Here is a 24,003-nt window from a genome sequence, read left to right on the forward strand (position 1 = left end):
ATATAACGCGTTGAGTCCGGTCACTGATGAAGGATGCAAGCCAGGAGAGCAAAACACCTGAGATGCCCTTAAGCTCAATGCTACCAAGCAGAGCAGTGTGAGGCAGGCGGTCAAAAGCACGTGACAGGTCAAGCTGTATGAGTTCGCTTGGGATACGCCGATCGAGGTGGGCACTGACTGTATGAACCAGGGCCCCGAGAGCAGTCTCACAACTGCGGTTGTGGCGAAAACCGTGCTGGGCTGGGGACAACAGTCCATGCTCCTCAAGATGGGCATGGATCTTTGCATTCAGAATGTGCTCAAAGGTGCGGCAGACAATTGAAGTGGAGGCAGTGGGCCGATATGATGACAATAGGTCTGCGCGGGCACCATGACCCTTTTGAACCGGTGGGATATAGGCGATCTTCCACGCATCGGGTGTCATGCCGGAGTCCAGAATTTTTTGGGACATAGAACAAAAGAATTGGGCCATGGAGGGAAAAGAAGATTTGAAGATCAAAGGATGGATGTCGTCGGGACCAGGACTTTGGAATACATTGACGAGGGAGACAGCCTCTAGGACATCGTCAACGGTTATGTTCACGGTGGGCCACCTGGGTGAAACGGGTACTGTGGGCGATACAGTGACGTGTGCGGGTCTGAGGACGGTACAGCATGGGTCAGGAGTAGCTCTCCACACAGAAGAGAAATGTCGGCTAAATGCTTCTGCAAGGAGAGATGAAGAGACCGTGTCACCACTGAGGAGAAACGATGGACACTTGGACTGCTTTCGCTAGGAATTGTCGTAAGCCCAGAAAAGCTTCGGCTCCTTAGCTGCTCTGCTGGCGACGTCCTCAACAAAGCACCGGTGAGCTATACGAATCTGCTTGTTGACCTCCCGTTGCAGTTGCTTGGCAGCTAGGATGTCATCCCGGGAGTGGCTCTTCTTAACACGGCGAAACAGATTGTCCTTGGACTTGCACATGGCAATGATGTCGCGTGTAATCCACGGAGCGTGGTGCTTGTGACGGAAGCGTTTAACTGGAACAGTGTCGGACGCCAGGGAGCACATTAGAGTGGTGAAGAGGTCATACATGTCGTTGATGTTTGGCTCAGATAGCACAATATCTCAGGGGGTAATGACAACAAGTCGCTATAAATGAACGGAATCTGAATCGCTGTAGGAATGAACGAGCCTGGCATGGGGGCCGCGAGTCGGGACGGATGTGGACGTGGTGAGGTGAATGGCACAGTGGTCAGACGAACTTAGGCCAACTGTGATGGCACACTCCCGGACAAGTGTGGAGTCCAATGTGAAGCAAAGGTCGAGGTAGGAAGTACCACCAGCAGGGGAGGCGTAAGTAGGCTCAGTGCACAGTTAAATAAAGCCAGACGATGCCCTAGTCTCAAGGAAAGAGTCTGATGCGGGGTCCTGTGGGACTGGGGTGAGGGGGTCACTCCAATCGATCTGGGCGTTGAAGTCTCCAAGAATGTAGACGTTGCGGAAAGTGCTTCGCAAGGACATGACACGTTCAATCGACGAGTGGAGGAGGCTGTAGGATTCAGCACGCCGACCAGGCGGGCAGCAGGCTCAGACCACCAGGTATCTCTGGTGCTTGATGGTGACCTCGATGAAGAGCGATTCCAAGCTTCCCGCCCGTCTCCGACGCGAGGAAAGCAGCTCAAGCTGCAAAGAGGAGTGCCGCTGCGTTTGACGTACCCGAGAAAGCCTATGGATTAGTTCAGCTAGTTCAAAAAGTCAAATTTGGGGGTTTTACGTGCCAAACCTACGACGGGAATCTGGCACGCCCCAGCGGAGGGCTGAGGATTAATTTCGACCACCTGGGGATCTTTTGACGTGCAACCGAAAGCTCGGTTACACGGCGCCTTCTCCGCAATAAGCCTCCGTCATATTGCGGGCACCTCGGTCGGGATTCGAACCCGCCACCTGGGGATCCGTATCAGCTAGTTCAGCGGTACCCCTGGATCTACGACAGGTATCGTAGCGACCACAAGGACCGGTACAAGTGAAAGAACTCGATACTGCTTTTAATAATTTATTGACACGGTTTCGGAGACACTGGAGGTGGTTACAACCCGATGAAACGGCATCTTCAATGGAAATATGAGTGGCCTTTACAAAGGCCGTTTGTAGAGGCAGGCAGTGGTTCGCTTGCTGGCTGCAAACAGACCGGAAAGGCAGTGGGATGTTATTAATAAGCAAATGTGCTAAGCTTCCAGCTTTGAGGGCAAGATTGTTCACCACAATTGTAATGAAGCAACTCATTTGTTCATTTTCTTTTTTTTTTTATACACAATATTTTACCAGCCTCGGGCACTTTGCGACCGACAAAATCCCCCCCCCCCCCCCCCCCCTGAAACAAAATCCTGGCTACGTGCCTAGATGCAACCATTGTGCGTCCGTGCTACATCCGGCAGATAAAAGGTTAAAAAGGTCAACGACACTCGTACGCGCTGCAGACCAGTTTTTAGACAGTACTGTACAACCTCTAGCCTAGGGTCTTTAACATCCGTCACGCAGTAGTGAAACACGAACGTCTGCTGGTACGATGCTCATCCAGATCGAAACGGGCAGGGGTTGGGATTGAACCCAAGACCCCTCGGTTCTGCAGCGCGAGCTTTCGTGCAGAATTCACTCATAAGCAGCTTGTAAGCACACATCCTAGCTAGCAAAAAGGACAAGGAAGCACAACGGGCTTCCGTCATACATGCACTCAAAGGAGAGCAACACCGTGACCAGATTTAGTGGACCGAAAGAGTGTGTCGTGCGAGCTGCACATGTGCATGCCATTGCTATTTTTTATAGCACAGACGCAGTAAAATTTGACCAGCGTGTGACTCTTACGAAAGCTGCACTCGTGATCCTGCCGCGTTAAAAATGATATAAACGTGTTTTCACTGCGGGAGCGCACGCTCCAGGTGAGAATTCTGCGAGCGACGCGCGGGCCCATGTGGAACGCCACTTGATATATAACATGAAAATAATCCAAAATAAAAAGCAGCACACCCTACCTGGCTCGTGACATTTGGAAGCACTCGAAGAACTCCCGGCCGTCGGGGTCTTCCCGGCCGTCGGGGTTAGTTTCTGCATCTGGACATGGGAAAATTCCTGCGACGGAGTTGGCGGATTCGAGAAGCACCAGGCCACGCTGAACAACCTGAGTTCAGACAACCAGGAAGATGATGAGCGTACTATCCGATAAACTGGGTGCATCCTGTGTATCTGGACAAAAAAAAAGTCCATCGGCATCGTCAAAAAAAAAAAAAAGAAGAGTGGCTGACGGTGCTCGCCTCTCCTGGCATTCAGTCTTGGCACGCATGGCGGCTCTGCAAGTCATGAACAAAAGGATCCTGTGACATATGTGTAGCACGGACTGTCGCATCTGGTTAGAAGAAACTTTATTAAATGGGTACATAGAGGAAAGCCTTAGCGTAAAGTGCCAAATTTATTCCCCGGGGACTGCTCATTTTGAATGCAGGGGCATCTTATTTATCACAGTTATCTTCGCAGGGTATTGAACCTACTCTTTTACTTCGTGGTAGCTTATAATCTTTATCTGATAACCCTATGAGAATCGCGATACGTTATCCTGGCGCAGGATAAAATATCTCGGCTTGCCGCTATCCATTCGTACACCGAGAGTATCGAAGCTCTTGCAGTCCGGCGCAGTGGCACCCCTCCCCTGAAATGGGTTGTGCCCCGAAATACATAGCTAACCTAAACAATTTTAGTATGCTATCTTTATTTTTGTGCGTCTAAGTAATGCAGTCTTGGGTAGTAACGCGTTACTAGTAACGCGTTACTGTAATTTTGTTACTTTTTTGGTAACTTGTAACTGTAACGAGTTACTTTTTAAAAATGTAACTTGTAACTGTAGTTCTATTACTTTTTTCCGAGGTAACGATGAAAGTAACGACGTTACTTTTGTCGTTACTTTCCAGTTTTTTATGAATATTATATCACTGAACGAGTACAATTTAGCCATTTTTTGCGCTTTCCAAATTGTCTCTTCCGACATTTCGAGTGTCAAGTTATTTTTTGCACAGACTTGTGAATACGTTCTTTCTCGCCAGTCCCGACCCCAATATAGCCACGTGTAGGTTTGGTGAAAAAAAAATGTAGTTATCCTTAACACGCGCTTGTACTTTGTGACGGAACACTTGCATCTTAGTGTCTTGAAGAACTATCTCTTTCGCAGTTTTCCTTTTTTTCTGCGCAAACGCTTTTTAATCGGGTGAATCAAACGTGAAACAATACACGCGGAGGGCACTGCGAATGTTTCGTATTTTGATTAGCGCCGCCACTCCGCACTGCGCATGTTTCGTATTTTGATTTGCGCCATTAATCCGGTGTAGTGTCTACAGTCGAGGCAAAATTTACTGCTGTTTGCGCGGGGTTTGTTTCTGGCTTGCCGGGTACATACTGAAATATGTCCAGGGACTCTATGAACCCAGCGCAACCGTCAACGAGCCAGCAATGTGCTAGTGCTACCAAGGATATGAATGTTGATAAGAACAAAGAAAAACTACCATGGCAGGCGTACAGAGAGTATTTTGCTGACGTGGAGGAGGCTACTAACACCTTGACCGCAGAAAACGGCACTCTATTGCCTCACCGCCTACCCGGCAATCAAAAACCTTTTCCGGCGAAACAACACTGCAATCCCATCTAGCGCGTTAGACGAGCGCCTGTTCAACAAGGGCAGGGACGTGTTCGTTATCAAACAAGAGAAACTTTCAGAAACTAATTTCGGGAAGCAACTGCTGCTAACTTACAATACGAAGTAAAAGTAACACTTTTTTTAATTTTATGCAAATAAACCTGGTGAAAAGCGTTTTCTAGTTTTTCCTAATTTTTTTTGTGTTATAGAAAAAGTAACTGAAAAGTAACGTCGTTACTTTTTAAAAGTAACTGTAACTGTAACGAGTTACTTTTTTGTTGCGGTAACTGTAACGGTAACTTCACTACTTTTTTCTGAAAGTAACTGTAACTGTAACGAATTACTTTTTAAAAGTAACTTACCCAAGACTGAAGTAATGTGATTTCTTTCATTCTAAACATAAAATATACCGGAAAGTAGAACTTCACACTGCATCATCTTTTCTTGAATCACTAGTCTCTAATATGATACCTCTTTGTACGCTGTATGTAAAATGCTGCGTAAAGGTTCTCCTCACTTTTACTGCGTGACCGATTGCTCTAATTGTCAGCAACCTTGTCTGAATAAAAATATATAAAATATGTGTGTTAGTTTCCTGAAACTGGAACTCAGAGTCACTTCTCGTATAGGGCACTGCTAAGTGTAGGCTTTGAAAAAGGACCCTACTTTGGGGAGTTATTTCTGATTTCTCAATAAAATAATGCGACATGTTTTTGATACAAATGATTGCCCGAATAGAGCACGACAAGGTGCCCAATTGTAAAAAAATTGAAAGTAACCCTTTTTTTTATTCGCATCAAAATCTTTTGTTGTTTGATTTTCCCCTATGTTTGCCTAAATATATCATAGCTAATATAATACTCAGATACCTAATATATATTATAATAATATTCATATATCAGCAGAATTATATCTGAAAAGTATACGATGGTGATTAAATTATTTCATGAGATACAGGCCTCCAAATTTTGCCATTTGTCGTTCGAGCAGGCATGTTTGGTGATTTTTAGAAAACGAAATGTAATTTAAACAAATATATTTACTGCAGAATACCAGCAGGGTCTACCCATAGTTTGTTTCTGAAAAGTATTAGAATTTTTCTAATTTTATTGTTCTAGTTATTCACTTACAAACGTGCCCTCCTCCATCAGTGCGAGTTGATGCAACTGTCCACCTCTTCATGCCTTACAATATTCCCGGCCCCAATTTTTTTTCTGTTCAAAACTAAGTGTGAATTTGTTTATACCAGACACTAGAGAGTAGAATATAAAAACATCAGCTGATTTAAAAATGTCGACCTGCCACCTTTTGGTAGGTCTTCTCTGAAATCACCCAGATGAACATTTGAACTTGCCACAACGGCAGAACTTTACGTAAATTCAACAATTTGCCGACAAAGTAATCTCTACGCGTTCATCATCATTTGTAGCACAGGGTTGGGGACATTTAGCCTTTGTTTAAAACTTCTGGATAGCACCGGCAGCGCCAAGGATACACATCTTTGGCAGCTTTTGAATGCCCGCCGCGGTACAACGTCCATTGCAAGCTGAATAACTAAAGTAATCTAATGATCTTGAAAAAGTTACTAGTGGTTGGAGTAATAGAGGCCGTGAAGCCGTACGTCTTAGAATATTACGCTGACATTTACACAGTTCTGTCTCAATACTACAAAGAACCGGAAGTAAGATTTAATCAGTAGCTACTCGAAAAATATAAAGGATAGAACGGATATTATATTCCTAACGAGCGTGTTGGTACGATCCCTGTATACTTGAAAGAATGTACTCGTCTGTGTTTCGTCCTCTCTCTGTTTTATACTTTCTGTTATCTAATAGATAGAACGGAGTTCGTGTTTTTTTTTTTTAATTTGGAGAACCAGGTATATAATACGTATGCACATCTTATAATAAGAATAAGTCTGTGTGTTTTATCGCTGGCTTGGAAGCAAATGGACTGTTTAGAAGTGGGAACACCCAGCCAACCCTAGGAAGTTTGACCATGGACAAACTCTTCCTTGGTAGCGAGAAACGTAGTACAGAGATGTTTGCGTCATATTGGAGAGGCCAAAGCAGGACCAGACTCAACGGTGGTGCTGTGTCAGCATTTGAATGGGTCTCGCGCTCTCACTGACTGAGCTCGAAGGCCATTTGAGCGCTGACGGAGCAATGGGGTTTTATCTGAGCCAAGCTTTGCCTTCGTGTAAGTGAAAAAAAGCAAGTTCAGCACTGCGGCCTTACAAACAGACAGGTTATGCGCATACCCGGCATGCGGTAACGCCGTTCATTCCAGTAGCCATATATCCCAAACCTACACCAAAAATATTATAATATTAGCATCTTCACATTTTCTCTGCGTGTCCTTAGCGATTTTGACCCATGATACACACTCACAGCTTGAGGTATTTTTCCTTTGCTTAGTTTTGGTATGGCGGACGGTAAGATAAATTGGGCCAGTAAACCTAATTAATTTTTAAGTTACTTAGTTGGTTGTCGGCATTTAGACGGCTTCTGTTTTGTTTTCACGCAGATATGGGCCGCGGTCGTTAGCATTACACGAATGAGCCATTCAAGTGTATTTTCATTTATTTCCGGGTGTTCGTGGCGCACCGCCGCCGTTGTTAAGGATTTCACAATCTCCACAACTCTACATAATTTTTGCCTTTATCCCTCACCCTGTATACTTCCGGTACTGTTTACGACTCGTTATTTTAATGCTGCCTTCGTGCGCGAAAACCCGAAATGGAATCCCAAGATTGTTTTCATGCGAACTTTGCCACATCAAAAATGACATAAAGTCCTACCTTTGAGGAGCCTGTGTGAAACTACTAGTGTTTCACGTATGCTAGTGACGCATTGCTTGACTTACGGCTGGTTCTTTCACGGAAAGTTGAGCTGGCGTGGCAAGTCACCGTGGTTATTGCATGCTATACGGATTTTATCTACTCCATCTCGTACATTCTCTGTAGTGCAAGGATGGCATGGTTTGAAGAAAACGATTCAGCAAAAGATTACTTCGTTGCAGTTGCCTTCGAGAGTCGAATCTACTTTTCGATCGCCAAGGACTCCCGAGCATGAATTTGCCTGCACCGCACGTAGCTAGTAGGGCAATAAAGGTTTCTCGACTGACAACGTTCGTTGGTAAATATCAGTCTGCTACGCAGTTTTGGTACGACAAGGACGTTCATTCAAGCGACGCGTTTGTATTCAGAAGCGTAATAAGCCTTCCGTGTACTGCCTCAAACAGTCACTGGTGCGCACCAGTGTACACCGCTCAGCTCTGACGGGAAACACATTGCTATGGAGACTACTATCGCAATTACTATTTTCAGAAGTTTAAAAAAATATATTGCAGTACCTTGACTAAACAACGGGAAACAATTTAGTGAACATCAGACGGCACGTGTACGCTGTTCTCATTTTTGTTTAGTTACTTCAAAACGTTACCATACATTATTGACTGCGGTTTGAATTCCTCTAATTTTATTATTTGCTCACAAAAATACTCACCAAAGGGCTAGTCCTAGGAAACACTTGGGCTTACTTCTCCAGAAGACTGGGGCGGTTCTTAAAACACTTTGATGATATTAGTGTTATCATGCATGGCAGTTTTTTGTTTTTTTTTAGTGTGCTTATCTTTGCTTCGGGGTTGCTGCACGAAAAAAAAAATCGTCATGCAGTAAGTGGTGTTCTTCGCTGCCGAAGGCTAGATGCGAGTTTAAGCTGTGTGAGATAACAGTGCGTAAGTAAATCTTTGTAAATAAATCCGTGACCTTGTTTTTTATGTATACATTCAGTCAAATTAGGCAATAAAGGAAACGTTTTAGAATTGGGTGGGTCACGCCGATAGATTTATTCAATATATTTTTTTATATAAAGCCTAGTGCACAATAGTATCAATTTATCTTTAAACGTCCGCAATCAGGCATACCGAATATAGTGTGGATGTTTTTAATGGTTTCAATGTACTTTTAATTCGCATAATTAATGCTAGGCCAAAAATACAAGCACCACTGAAGTTGGGGTCAGTACGGGACGGGATAGGCAGTTAATTGCATTATTAAGGGATTTGATATTTTGTACGCTATACTTAAAAGGAATACTTAATTAGATCTGCTAACTCAAGCCTCATATATGAAATTATCTATTGACGTTTATGGAAAATTGTATGGTGAGCTATCACCATATATGGCCCTCTTTGGTCAACCATAAGAAATCATAAACCACGCTATAGCCAAATGCAGAGGAATCTATGACTTAAAGCCAGAAAACCTCCATCACTCTTATTTCTTCAACCTGCTACAGAATAATATGTTGCTATAAAGCTATAAACTCGTGATCGTCACTTTTAATTTCCTTTAGCGAGCTATACAAAAATGTCTGATCTCAATTATTTAGATTTACAACTATTCTATATATTTTATCAGGGTATAAAGGGGCGTATATCCCTAAATCCGTAAACACGAGACCATTCAATTGTTTTAACCGACTAAGTTGTGTTTTATGTCACCAAAGCTATAGTCCTCCACTACTTCAATGTACTTTAGCCGGATAAAGAAGGAGATATGTATCTCAAGCTATAACTCGCCACCAGTCAATTTTTATTAGCCAGCTCAAGTGTGTTTTATGTTGTCTACGCTATAGACTCGCGACCTTCTTCATAGCAACGCAGAGGTAGGAAAGGGGAAGAGTCATTCACGCGCTAGCTTGGGGTGAGGATTTTCTTTAGTCAGCATAATGGGGCGCACGTGGCCCGTGAGATTGACCCGCGATTACAAAAGCGCCCTTAGCTGCAAATCGACATATTGCTCTTTTTGCCTGCTGTGTCCCTTCGCATTTTCTTAGACGCTGAGAAAAAGGGTTTGTTCTTACTCACCTTGTCCCATATAATACACCAAAAAATTGCATACAAGCTTTGCGCTTTCATTTATTAACATGTAAACTAACAACACGTAATTTGTTTCGGACTTCATATGCTAGAGGTAAACAGAAAAAATTTATTAAACTATAACACGATGGTAAAGGGAACCATTAGATGAACTATAGAATAAGCTATATGAGACAATGCAGACGGCAACATGCGGCTAAAGAAACGAAAAGCTATAGGCAGCTAGAGAAGAATTGGTAAAGAGAACCATAGGAAGAATTATAAAATGACTTATACCAGACCACAGAGAGTGCAAACGCGACTAAAGCAATCTTAACTATAGCACGCTGGCTAGAGATACCCATAAAGTAATCAATAGAAATCTTTATAGCAGGACATACGAAAAAATATAGATGACAACAGAAACCCAAGAAAAAGCCATAGGGCGGCTATAGTACCCAAAATAAAAATACCCACGGAGAAAGCCATAACAACCTCTAGAGCAAACCATTAGAAAAACTATTCGCGACTCCAGTGATCTATAGGGGCCGCCACCACCAAACAAACATGGCGGCTGGGAGCATGTCGATTTGGCTCGGCCGGGCCGCCTGCACAGGTGGCGCATTCAATTTAACAGATTTGCTTTTTGTTTAATGCCCTATTTGATAGGTACTTGAACCGCGACCTTTACGGTGTAACCGGTGCACATAAACTTGTAGAGCATACTTTTGCTTTCCCGGTGCTTTGTGTTCTTTTCATGTCAAACTTTTGTTTCGGAGATTTCGTTCAAAACCGAAACTATAGGCTCCGCAGAGACGGGAACAGACTCTAATCCGTTTTGATCAGCTAAGGAAAGCGGCGATAGCTACAGAATTGTTCCACCGACAGTCATTTTCAGCTATCTGTTATGCCTCGACCATACGACTCGTCCGTATGCGAAATCGAGCTTTTGTGCGTATCCGCGTTTAAGAAACAGCTCCAGTCGTCTGCTCGGTCAACAGCAGAGCCTGCAGTAAAATTACGAAAACTAAGCAAGCGTTTTATGAACCAATCAGCACTTTAACCCGCTGGCGCCCCACTAAGCAGCTGATACTGGTATTTGAATTAAGTTTCTGTAGCAATCCAGAAGTCACTCTGACGAATATGCGAGTTATGCATATATTACATACTAGGTATGTCCCACTGACGCGATTTTAGTATATTACTCGGATTGAAATATCAGCTTAGTTGACTATCTACTAGGTGAACTGGTGAATGAAAGTATATTTGACAGACAGAGAGATATTCAAACTTAGCCAAGTGGTTCTAGCCGGCAGCATGGAATCGAATGCGGACAAACTGGGGAGAGACTTCATCGAAGATTCATTGAATTTGACTTCGAATCCCGAACAGAAAAACTCATGAACAGAACGTAAGGGCGCAGGTGAGCTGGCATATATCAAACATTTTAGTGAAAAACCCGAGACTGAGGTATTGACTGATGACGCCAAGGAAGAGAAGCAGTTCTCCTTCTCTTCCTTGTCGTCGTCTGTCAATGCCTCAGTTTCGGTTTTTTCACTAAAATGTTGGCAAAATTGAGTATTTGTTTCTGTGTGGCCGGACAACCTGAACAACGTAGACGCATATTGCTGCTGGCTTCGACGGGGATAGAGAGTAAATATTAGAGGCGCAATAGATCATAATGTCGTAAAAGCTTCTAGCTCTGCGAGACGCGTTCCCTTCGTTTTGAGAGCAGACAATTTCCCTCATTAATCACATGCAGCGAGCAGGTTTTCTGGAATAAAGTAATTGCGAAATCAGCCTAACTTTTTCCGTGTGGTCCAGAGGCTTTTTCGGCAAAAAGCAGCTAAGATGAATAGCCAACGCACCGACCGGCTTGGGTGGCTCAATCTTGAAGCTAATCGAACGCAACCAAACTCAGGAAAAACAGCTATCGAACATACTCATTCACTTGACTGCAACATTGGTGTTCCCTTCAGTGAAACACCTCCGTCTGTTGTTCTCAGTCAACTGTTCTACATACTTATAAAGAAACAAGTTATCAGTAACCAAGTAGAGTCACTTTGAATGTGATTCGAGACAGAGAAGGAAGCAAAACGTTTTTTTTCGTGATTCCTTCCCATCCAACAAATCGAAAGCACGCGACCGTGTGTTTTGGAGTAAACGGGCTTTGAAACACGTGATCGAAGGAAAGAATCTACTGGGGCTTTAGCACAATAATGAACACTCAGGCACGCTTAAAGAAGTATTCGGATCTTTGTCAAATTACGTTGGTCGCCATTGCTTCGACAGCACGTGTCCGCGAAAGCCGCCAGAGACGCGGAGAGGCACAAAGCGACCTGTTCCGGCTGGTTCCCGGTTTTCCCGCTTGGTGGTGTCCATTTTGTTGGAGTTGCGAATAAGGGACTATAAAACGATAGGAAATGCCATAGGCAGCTATAGAACTTTCGCTAAAAATAACCTGTAGTAAGACATACAAGAAATTATAGATGGCCGAAGAAACCATTAAAAATATGTATATCGGTGGCTATAGCTAGTTGGCCAAAGGAACCAAAGAATTAAGCAATAGAAACCGATATAGCAGACCATATGAAAATGTTTAAAATACAAAGTAAATCATAAAAAATCCATAGGCAGCGATAGCCCCTTGGCCAAAGAGGCTTGTAAAGAATGTCATATACGCCTTTATGGCAGACTACACCAAAATATACACAAGACGTAAGAAAACATACAAAACGCTATAGGCAGCTATAGCACGCTGGTTAAAAAGACCCAGAGAAAAAGCATCAAAAATCTATAGCAGACCATACAAAAACCTATAGACGGCTAAAGGAACCATAAGAAAAGTCATAAACTGCTATAGAATTCTTTCTAACGATACCCATAGAGTAAATCATACAAGTTATTTGGCTATCTATTGAAGAAGCCATATATATGTATAGCTAACTAGTAATGATCCAGAGCAAAAGCTAACCACACCCATAGGGGTGCCCATAAAACAAGCTAAGCACACTTATATAGGAGACCATAGAAAAAGCTATACACAGCCGCGGAGCGGTTATAGTTAGTTGGGCTAATTTTCTATTGCCAGCCATACAAAAGGTTTTCGATAGCCGACCACAGACCATTTTTATGGGCTGTATTTCAGAACTTAGCTTGTAGGGAACTTGGGAACCATTGATGATGTGCAATTAAGACTCTGCGCTTCATCAGAGAACATTTATTTATTTATTTATTTATTTCAAATACCCTCAAGGTAAGTACATTGAAGAGGGGAGAGAGCTGTAAAATATTAACAATAAAGTGCACATATTGGTAATAGCATTTTTAAACATAACAGTATCAGTGATGCTAGCGATTGAGGCGGGAAGGTGGTTCCAGTCTATAGATGTTTGTGGCATAAAAGAATATTGAAATAATGAAGTTTTAAAATTTGGAATACCAACCTTATGGCTATGATCAATGCGACCAGATATGTAGAATGGTGGAGTAATTAGTTTATGACGAAGGGTAACATTTTGACTAAATATTTTAGGAAAAAGACACAAACGAGAGATTTTTTGGCGGTGACTTAGTAACGGCAGACCTAAAGTATTTTTCATGGTTGTAACACTGTCAGTGGGATGATAGTTTGTCAATACAAAACGAGCTGAGCGGTTTTGAATGGATTCAACATGAGCAATTAGTGACGAGTGAGCGGGGTCCCACACAGCAGCAGCATGTTCTAATTTTGGACGGATTAGGGTTTTGTACATGGTTAGTTTTAATGAAGAGGGAGCGAGGAAAAAATTTCTTTTAAAGTATCCTAACATACGGTTAGCACTGTTAATTACGTATTCAATATGAATCTTCCAAGAAAGGTTACAAGTTATATGAACACCAAGATATTTGTAAACAGACACCGAAGCGAGGGAAATATTGTTTAGATCATAAGTATGACATACCGATTGAGCACCTGAAGCTCTCATCGATTTGCATTTGTTAGTGTTAAGTTCCATTAGCCACTGGTTACACCACAGTGATATACGATTAAGGTCCGATTGTAGAAGAATAGAGTCAGATATGTCAGTTATTTTCCGGTAGATTACGCAATCGTCAGCAAAGAGGCAAATAGAAGATGACAAGTTCTGCACCAAATCATTAATGTAAATAAGAAAGAGGAGCGGGCCAAGCACTGATCCCTGTGGGACGCCCGAGGTTACTGGAACAGTACGCGAATTTGCATTATTAGCTGTAACGAATTGTAGGCGGTTAGTTGAAAAGGCATGAATCCAATTTAATATACAGGAGTCAATGTTAAGTGATTGTAGTTTATGAAGAAGGAGTTTGTGGGAAACTTTGTCAAAGGCTTTTGAGAAATCTAAAAAAACACACTCGGTTTCAATTCGATTATCAAGAGAATTATGGAGATCACGCATGAAGGATAGTAGTTGCGTCTCACATGAAAAATGTTTTCTAAAGCCATGTTGTGACCTTGTGAAGAAGTCATTAGTTTCAAGATAATTTATCAACTGTGAGTAAATGACGTGTTCAAATATTTTACATGCCACACTTGTTAAAGAAATTGGTCGATAATTGAATGGGTTTTGTTTCTCGCCAGATTTATGTAAAGGAACCACCTTCCCAACCACCCAATCGCTAGGGACTACGCCATGGTTAAGAGACTGCATATAACGTTTTGAAAGAATTATTGAACAATACATATTACAATTTTTTAAGAACTTGCTGTTAATCCCATCTATTCCGGCGCAGGATGAAAGCTTCATGTCATTAATAATGCCAGCAATACCAATCGCGTCAACTGCCACTGGGTCCATAGGCAAAAAATCAGAAAATGACAATACCGGTACTTGGTTAACATCAGAGGTTGTAACTGACAAACTAAAAACAAAATTTAATAGACTTGCACTTTCAGTTACTGGTATATCTATACCGTCAGATGATTGAAGAACAATGTTGGACTGACACTTGGGATTAACGACAGTCCAAAATTGTTTAGGATTAGCTGCTAGCATGATATTTAGGGTATGATTAAAAAAATGTGATTTAGCTTCTGTAAGAGCTGATGTATATTCTTGATCTGCAGTTTTGTACGCAGCCCAACGTGCATCAGCGGAGGATCGTTTGGCAGCGCGAAACAGTCTTTTTTTTCTATTTCGTAGGCGCCTGAGATTAGAGTTAAACCAAGGCGAGTTAGTGTTGCAACGAATCTTCTTTGATGGTATGTACTTTTCAATTAACTAATAAAACAAAATTTTTAAACAGCATCCAATTAGACTCAACGGAGCACTCTGAAAACTCGGGTAAGTAATCACTAAGGGACTCAGACAGGTACAAGTTAATTGACGTAATATTAGCTCTGCTGTAGTCACTGATTAATTTTATGTGAATTTTAGGCGCTACGAATGGGATATTTAAGGAAAAGTGAAGAACTGAATGGCCACTGAGACACGGCAGGTATGTTAGTGATGATATGACGCTCGGATACGTCGTTAATACGAGATCGAGTATGTTTGATGAAAGGTTTGTAACCCTAGTGGGCTCTGAGACAAGTTGAGAAAAGTTAAAATCAGAACAGAGTTCAATAAACTCGTTAGCTTCAGATGAGAAGGGGGTTGAAACAGGACATAAATTAGACCAGATAATGTTGGGATAATTGAAATGACCCATTAATATGATTGGCACTCCTGAATATTGAACGGTTATTTGGTTAATGCAATTATGTAACAAATTCACAAATGAACAACTGCTAGTGGGTGGTCGAAAACATACACCCATTATCGTTTGTTTATGTTTAAAGGAAACGCAAACCCAAACAATCTCCAGTTCACAGGCTACAATGACAGCGCGAGTAACCAATGAGTCAGCAAACGCCAACAAAACACCAACGCCACTTCTGTCACGCCTATCGCAGCGAAATGTATTGAAACGTTTTTTTACAATGCAACAGCTCGTTATCAGACACTTTGCTAGAAAGCCTTGTCTCTCTGAGAGCAATGACGTCGGCGTCGCATGAGTCAGCAAGTGAGCACAATTCATCTCGTTTACGGATTAGACTGCGAATGTTAGTAAATAAAACGGAAACACTTAAAAAAGGCCAAACCACTTCTCTGCCACGTGCTGATTGTTAAGTTGACATAGAAGTAGACGCTGTTTGCAAATCGGATAGTGGTGTCGCGGAAGAAACTTCGCGACGAGGCATGACCACTTCATAAATACAGTCTTCGATTTCACTGTACGCGTAAGACTTGTTATTAACAAAAAGTTTCTTGTAACTTAGCTTAAACTGGTTTTCCTGGCTCTTTTCATACTCCAGTAGTTTGCGCCGAGCTAAGCAAGTTGAAAAGCTAAAATCTTCTGTAACAGAAATAGGGCTGGTTTTTAATTTTGACTTGGCCTGCGGGACACTTTCTCTAGTTTTAAAAGACTGAAACTTCACTAAAACAGGACGACGCTTTCCTGCTACAAAAGGCACCAAGCGATGAGCACGCAGGATTTGTTCACGCGAAATAATACAAGAAGCTAAATCTGAAAGTAAACGAACCACCTTCTCTTCCGCCTGGGCCAACGTTTCACCAAGGCAATCGTTCACACCATGAAATACAAGATTGTCCCGGCGAGACTGGTCTTCAATCTCATCTAATCTACTGCGCAAAGCATTATTTTCTTTTTGAATGCGCTCAACAGATTAGCTGGCATTAGCCAACTCGCGGTGTAATTCATCGATTGAAGACGACTTCAATTCAATCGCAGAAACCCTTTGACCGATATTTGTTACCGTGACTTGTAGCTGTTGTTGGTTTGTTTTTAGTTCGTTAATCGAGCTCAGTATACTATTTTGCCCTTCCTAAAATCTCTGAGTTCGCGCATTTGTATCCTGCAACACCCGCATCATTTGATCAAGCTGCTTAGATAGTTCAATATTAGTTGGTCCGGGGTTAGTCTCGACATCACCTCCAAGCAGCAGCAACAACACTCTGAACGAATTCACCAAAGCTTCTGGGCATGGAAGTCCTATTATACAGACGTCATTAGCCTTAAGACAATAAAAACCGTCATGACTACTAACCTGCAGGGTTAGAAGAAAAAAGTTGACGATGTGCATCGTGTACGTGCTTCCATGCCCTCTGACGATCCACGGTGACGAAGCCGGCCTCCTGGGCCAATGCGACGATGCGGGTGTCGATGTGGCCGTTCCGGAATGACCGAGGTGAAGCTGGTTGATGACGGAAAAGTTGATTGTCTCGGTTGCCTGGCCCTTGTCTTCGTTTGTGGTACAGGAAACGTTGATGAAAGGAGAGATGCCATCCAGGTCGGTAGGATCCCTTGTTCTAGACAGGTTCCCTCCCATGAAGCCAGGCCGGAGACCGAAGGCCGTCCCGCTCAAAAACTGCAGGGTTAGAAGAAAAAAGTTGACGATGTGCATCGTATGCGTGCTTCCATGCATCTGCACAAATCCCGAGCTCGTACACGCAATCACATAATAATAAAGAACCACATGACGAACATAGGTAAATACTAGAAAAAAAAGCTTGGCAGAGCGCTACGAAAATTAAATTCCTTAGAAAAACTTTTACTGCCTTTTACCATCCTCCAATAACTGTTAGAAACGGGAAGTATTTCTAAGGTCTACGCTGTTAGTAGCCTGCTTCTTTGATGGACGTGAAATATTCAACCTATCAATCACATTACCTAGTCTGTCGTCCGCCATCCGAATTGCGATAGGGTGCAATTTTGAAATTGAGGCTTCGAGTGGCACTCGTAATGCGGTAAGTACTATAGAATAATAAGTTAGTTATTGCGCTCTTTCTGGTTATGATGAAATTGACTAGTGCAGCGACCTAGCACTGACGCTAAGAAAGAAACGACGTTATCTCTAAGCAGTGGAAAAACGGCAGCACCAGTTGCACGGTTATTTAAATAGGACAGTGTACGAATCGCAAATTTTTGTAACAGAATCATGAACATCATGAAGGAAACGCATGTGAAGGCCAATTATCACATACAGTATAACACAATGCTGCGCATAATGGACAAGTCAATTAGTCTCAGATAGCCATTTTTAAAATATTGTCAAACGTTTGAAAGACAGTAATTTGAGCAATGGTGGCAATGCGTCTACGTGATTCCACCATTAACTCAACGTATTTGTAAGCCTAAACCTCGTGTAACATATTTTGTCTGCGTCGATACTTAAATACTCGAGCGCTTTCTGCTTTTGCTTTGTTTTAAAGGGATACTTCAACGAAATTCGAAATATTCCCGTCGTGTTCAAAACTAGGTTGAATATGGTCCAAAATAATCGTAAATGACAATCGCACGTTTGTATTCTGAGCCTGGTGGCTGTATTTTTCGTTATAACCGGCCCACTCTGAGAAGCGCTTGGAGAAAGCCCAGCGGAGACCACGTAAAATTCAACGCAATCGTGACGTAGGTCCTCTCGGGACGAGCAAAGCTACGGCGAGGCTGACGTCGAAAGGATGGCTTAGTCCTTCCAGCCACCAGAGCAGTTGCTTTTGTACGAATTTTGAGTGGCGGGTTAATCATCTATAATCTTGTAAGGGGACAGTAGCGACTTCTGCGACACAGAAAAGGCATTCTCGGGAAGAAGGGAGTTCCTCCTTCTCTTCTCTCGTCGTGGCCGGAGGCGAGACAATCTCCGTCACTAGCCGTCAAGGTTGCTAGACGGGCATTACAAGTGAGGCGTTAGCGACATCCACCAGGTACTCTTTGCTAATCGTTCAATTCATTTTAAAATTCCTTTTCGAGACTTTTTTTTATCAAGATATTGGTATGTTCGATGTGATACTACTCCTTCGAACACATATAGACCAAAAAATGACCGCCGAAATTTCGTTGTAGTATCCCTTTAAATATCACAAATTATTTCCTCTTCATCTGTTGTTAAATGAGAAGTAGTACAGCATTTATCAATGAGCTTGAGGATTTTATTTATATCTGTTTTTACCTTACCTAGATTATTATACAAATGAATCACAGAAATTGCATCTGAATTGTTCATTGTCTGTGAGGGAACTGAAGATATAGTTAAATTATATAGATCGTGGGTCCAATGCACCGAATAAATTTCAGTGGACCGCAAATATCGGCAATTTTACAAATCGGTCTACGATTTGTTCAACAAAGGCCTGGCTAGGTATTTGTTAGCTAGGTATATTTAGTTATATATAAAAGAAAATAGAGTGAAAACTTGGTTTGAATAACCTACGGCCCTCATTAGCAGGTGGTGCGCGCCAACTTCTATGTGCTGCCGACAACTCGAACAAGGTGACACGAGGGCGATCTCGAGAGCGTCGATTAGAGAGATATTCCCACTGCAAGATCGGCCCCACGTCGTTTCTGAACCGAGTTTGCAATACGAGCTGTAAGGAGGTTACGAACGCGTCGTCTGCAAGTTGCTGCAAGCGTCTTCGACATTCCGTCTGCTATCCTCGCCACAGGAAAAAGCAGCGCATGCCCACTTTTAACTAACCTTAGCAGGAGGCATGCGCCACGAGACTGTAAACGCTCCCCACTGTTTGAGTTTGACCCTGTCTTCGATCTAGGCTCTCAAACGAAATGCAGAGCCTCGACATATCATCTTCATACTAAAGATAGAGAGATATAAACTATTAAGGTAGCAGTTTTGTTTGTAATTCGTTTAAAACAAATACGAGGAAAGATAGCCCTTTTGAAATTGTACTTTACAGAGACTCGCGTCTAAAGGGGGGTTGTGTACTCAAAGCTTTCGGTATGTCGTCTGCTGAACCAAAACCCGACTAGGTGGTGCATTTCAGGATTAAAAGCGCTAAAAAACGAGGACCAGTCAAAAAAGACACACACCTAGTAGAGCGCCAAGATTTTAGTTGTCCTCGTTTTTTTGCGCTTTTAATCCTTAAAAGTACCAGCAACTAGCCCAAGTGAATACCCTATTACCGACTCGGTGCTTCGTGAGAGAACTGGTGAAGCTAGACGCACTCGGCGTGCCATCGATATTTCCGCCATTCGTCAGGCGGGAGCATTCCAGGGAATTCAAGTAAGCGCGCCACTTCGGCTAAATATCACCGCCGATTTCTCCAAACAAGGTACCTTTTTAGCACAGAATGTGTTACTTGAGTGGCCATTTCCTTTATCTAACTAGTGTTGGAAGACGATGAACCGACTACTCGCCGAACGCTGCCCACTGTTGGTATTCTCAGTGATTGGACACTAGTGGCAGTCGAACGTCTTCTTCAAGTGCGTCTGTGTCACTCTCGGTGGGGAGAATATATTACATGTTCAGACATAGATGTTCTAGTTTTCGTGTTTTTTTTTTTCATTAAAAATGTTTTTCCCTGGATAAATTCACTCAGAAGATGTACCACCTATCTGCACATGTGTACAACGTCAAAACGCGATACGTTAAATTTTTTTTAATGTCCCCTTTCATTGTTATTCGATACATTGGGTACACTATAGTCGAATCAAATGTGGCCGAACATTTCAATCAATCAAGTATACCTGTGGTAATTCACTTGGTCGAGCACTAATTGTTAAAAAAGGTGACTTGTGAGGACAGCTATATTGCACAAGGTTTGAAATATGCGTTTAGCACAAGTATCATGGAGCAACAATTCGTAAAGACAGAATAACTCAATGAACGACCTGCAGGAAAAATTTTAATTTAAGAGAGAGAGAGAGAGAGAGAGCAACTTTAATGGGTCTCCTGCAGTAACCCCTATCATCCCACCCTCTCAGGTGGGTTCTTGGGGCGACGTGGCCGGACGTCTTCTTAGCGGGGAGAGCCGCTCGCGGCGGGCTTCAGCGTACTCGGGTTAACCCTTTCTGCTTCCATCCCGTCCGGTCGCTGCTTCTCGAGTGCCGCTAGGATCTGCTGGACGGCCGTGTGTTGGACGTCGTAGTCTTCGGATCTCTTCGCCTCCTCCATGAGGGGCGGGAGAACGTCTGCACTGTTGTCCGCGTTCGCGCATTCGCAGTCTTCCAGGATGTGGGCCAACGTGGCCCTTTCCTTTCCGCACAGTCTGCATAAGTCTGTTACGTATACCTCCGGCCACAGGTGCTTTGCTAACACTGGGGTTATCACGGAGTTAGTCTGTAACTGGCGGAATACCACCGCCTCCTCCCGCGTCAGACGGGGGTGGGGCAGGGCCATCGTTCTTCTGGCTAACCGGTACCACAGGGTTACCTCGTTGTAAGCGTCCATGGTGTCCTTCTCGGGGCGATCCACCACGTCGGCGGCGGCCGTTACCGGGGCGCGGCCGGCGAGTCCACGCGCCACGGAGTTGGCCGTCTCGTTGTGGTTGGTGAGCCCCAGCGAGCCCGCCACTTCCGCGCCCGCGTGGGCGGGAAACCACTTTATCACCGCACTGGTGATGACTCCGTTGACTTCGGCCTTTCGCAGGATGCGCGCTGCCGCACTGCACACTCGCTGTTTCGCAAAGTTGCGCACTGCCGTTGGCGAGTCGCACAACACCGTCTTCGTTCTGGGGTCCGCGATGGCGAGGGCTACCGCCACTTCTTCTGCCTGGCTGGGCACAGTGGTCCGCACGCTGGCCGCCATCCTGATCTCACCCGTTTTGGCTCCGATCACGCTGACGCTGAAGGCGTCGCCGATGTTCTTGTAACTGGCCGAGTCCACAAACACGGCTCCCTCATCGCCGGCGTGTAGCGCGATCAGCGCCTTGGCTCTCGCCTCCCTTCTTTCTTGATGGAATGTGGGAGTCATGTTCCGCGGGATTGGGCTCACGACGATGTGCTTGCCCAGCTCTCGCGGTATCTGCTCCTGCATCCGGTGGTCGTCTTCCTTGGCTCCGATGCCTAGTTGTTTGAGGATAGATCTGCCGGTCCTGGTTCCCGACAGTCTGGTGAGCTGCGCCGTCTGCTGTGCCTCGGCGATCTCTTCCAGGCTATTGTGGAGTCCCAGGGCTTCGAGCTTCTGCGTGCTCGTGCATCCTAGGAGTCCTAATGCTGATTTTTAAGCTTTGCGGATCATCGCGTCGATCTTCTTCCGCTCGCACTGCCGCCAATTATGGAAGGCGGCGACGTAGGTGATATGGCTCATCACGAAGGCTTGAATCAGTCTGACGAGTCTTGCTTCCTTCATCCCGCTTCTTCTATTGGCGACGCGGCGTATGAGACGCAGTGCCGTGCCGGTCTTAGCTTCGAGCTTGGAGACCGTTGCCCCGTTGACTTTGCTGCGTTCGATGATCATGCCCAGCACTCTAATCTTGGCTACCTCGGGGATGATGTGCCCCCCTTGCGTTCGTATGCGGATTTTATCGCAGTCTCGGATAGTTTGCTTCTTGCGGCTCGCTCCCCTGGGTGGAATCACCATCAGCTCCGACTTTGCGGGGGAACACACCAGCCCCGATCCCTTCAGTTGGTCCTCTATCGTTTTTACTGCTTCTTGTAGTGTATTCTCTATGTGGCCGTCGCTGGCGCCGGTGACCCACAGCGTCACATCGTCGGCATAAACCGTGTGGCGTACCCCATCGACGCTCCGCAGCCGGTTGGCGACTTCGATCATGACCAAGTTGAAGAGCAGCGGAGAGATTACCGCGCCTTGTGGTGTCCCCTCGCTGCCGAGCGTTTTCTCTGGTAGTTGGAGATCCCCGGCGCAGATGTGAGTCGTGCGGTGGGTCAGGAAATCCGGAATGTAATTGTAAGATCTCTGTCCCATGTTCAGGTGCGACACTTGGGCGAGGATCGCAGAGTGCCGGACTTTGTCGAAGGCGTTCTGCAGGTCCAGGCCCAGTATTGCCCTGTTGTCGCTGGTGTGAGTTTCGTAGTCTACTATCTCCTTCTTGAGTTGGAGCATGGCGTCTTGCGTTCCAAGCTTGCTTTGAAAGCCGACGAGAGAATCCGGGTAGAGCTCTGCCTCTTCGAGGTACTGTTGCCATCTGGTCATTAAGATGTGCTCTAGCAGTTTACCCACGCACGATGTTAAGGATATTGGGCGTAGATTCTCGATGTCGGGCGACTTGCCTGGTTTCGGAATGAGGATGGTTTTGGCTTCCTTCCACTGGCGTGGTAGCTTGCCGGCCCTCCAGCATTTATTGAATTACGCCGTCAGTGCCGTCACGGCCGCGTCGTTCAAGTTTCTGAGCGCTTTGTTGCTGACGCGGTCCGGGCCCGACGCCGAACGCCTGTTCAGGTCTTGCATCGCATTTCGGACCTCCCATTCCTCGATGTCTCTGTCAACCTCGATGTTCTCTGCCCCCTGGTATTCTGGGCGCTTTTCCTTTGGGGAAACCGGGAGGTATTTGGCGTCGAGTCTCCTCTTCACCTCCGCTTCCCCGTGCTCCGCTACCGCCTTGTGTATAATTCTGCTGAGCTTGTACTGTTGTTCTCCCTTGGTCTGGGTGTCGTCGAAGAGGTGCCGGAGCAGTCGCCACGTCTTGCCCAGATGGAGTTGGCCGTCCGCCTCTCTGCACATTTGCTCCCACTGCTGCCGGCCGAGCTCCTTGCTGTGTTTCTCTATTTCCCTGTTGATTTCCGCGATCTTTTTGCGGAGCCTTCTGTTTGTTCGTTGTTGGTTCCACCTTCTCTTGAGGGCAGTCTTCGCCTCGATGAGGTGGGCCAATCTGCTGTCCATTTCGTGTATGTCTTCGTCCGTTTCTATCTCTGTCGTCACCTCCTCGGTCGTTTCTACTATCGCCTTCGACCACGCTTCTATATCTTCAATGTTACCATGCTGGCTTGGGAGCTGACGCCGAAACCCCTCCCAGTTCGTGTATCTGTGTGTTCGTTTCTCTTGGCTTGCACCGTTCCCCAGCGGGACCCGGATCTCTATGACCATGTGGTCGCTGCCGAAGTCGTGTTTGGTGTTTTTCCACGTTGCGGTGTCGTTCCCATTTATTTCGACGAACGTCAGGTCCGGGGTGGTGTCCCTGGCGGCCGAAGTACCCGTTCTTGTGGCGGTCTCCGGGTTCGTGATTAGCGTTAGCCCCGCGTCCGTGGCGTCTTGCAATAGGTCTCTCCCCTTTTCGGTTGTCTTATCGTATCCCCAGTCGTAGTGTGGTGCGTTAAAGTCACCCCCTATTACGATCGTGCCTTTCTTCGTCGCACGCAGTGCCCTTTGCATGAGCGTGCGGAACTTTTGCTTTCTATGTCTGGGGCTGCTGTACACGTTGGCCGCGAGCACGCTGGTTTTCCTCTTCTTCTTCCCAACGATCACCTCCACCGCGCTGCTATCGGTCCAGCCGCCGGTGGTCAGCTCGTGCTCGAGGAATACGATGCCCTTGCGGACGAATGTGCACACCCCGCCTGTTGGTTTGCGTATTCCAAACTTTTTCTTTTTTTTGTTTAGGGGCTTGGCCGCCTTGGCGTGTGCTCTCTATCCTTGAAGTTGGGGTGTGTCAGTGCATAGTGTTTCCTGAATCATAATGACGTCCGGTTTCCTCTCCATTCCCTGTAGGTGCCAAGTTAGCGTTGCCCTCTTATTGTGATAGCCGTTACAATTCCACTGCCAAATCAGGAG

General features: G+C 44.9%; 1 pseudogene; it reads right to left on the reverse strand.

The window, feature by feature from the left end:
* Positions 1 to 772: 772 nt before the first annotated feature.
* On the reverse strand, positions 773 to 18,546 carry LOC120850187 (annotated as a pseudogene).
* Between the last annotated feature and the right edge of the window lie 5,457 nt (positions 18,547 to 24,003).

Source organism: Ixodes scapularis, unplaced genomic scaffold, assembly GCF_016920785.2.
Source record: "Ixodes scapularis isolate PalLabHiFi unplaced genomic scaffold, ASM1692078v2 PGA_scaffold3__209_contigs__length_174095766, whole genome shotgun sequence".
Classification (NCBI taxonomy): domain Eukaryota; kingdom Metazoa; phylum Arthropoda; class Arachnida; order Ixodida; family Ixodidae; genus Ixodes; species Ixodes scapularis.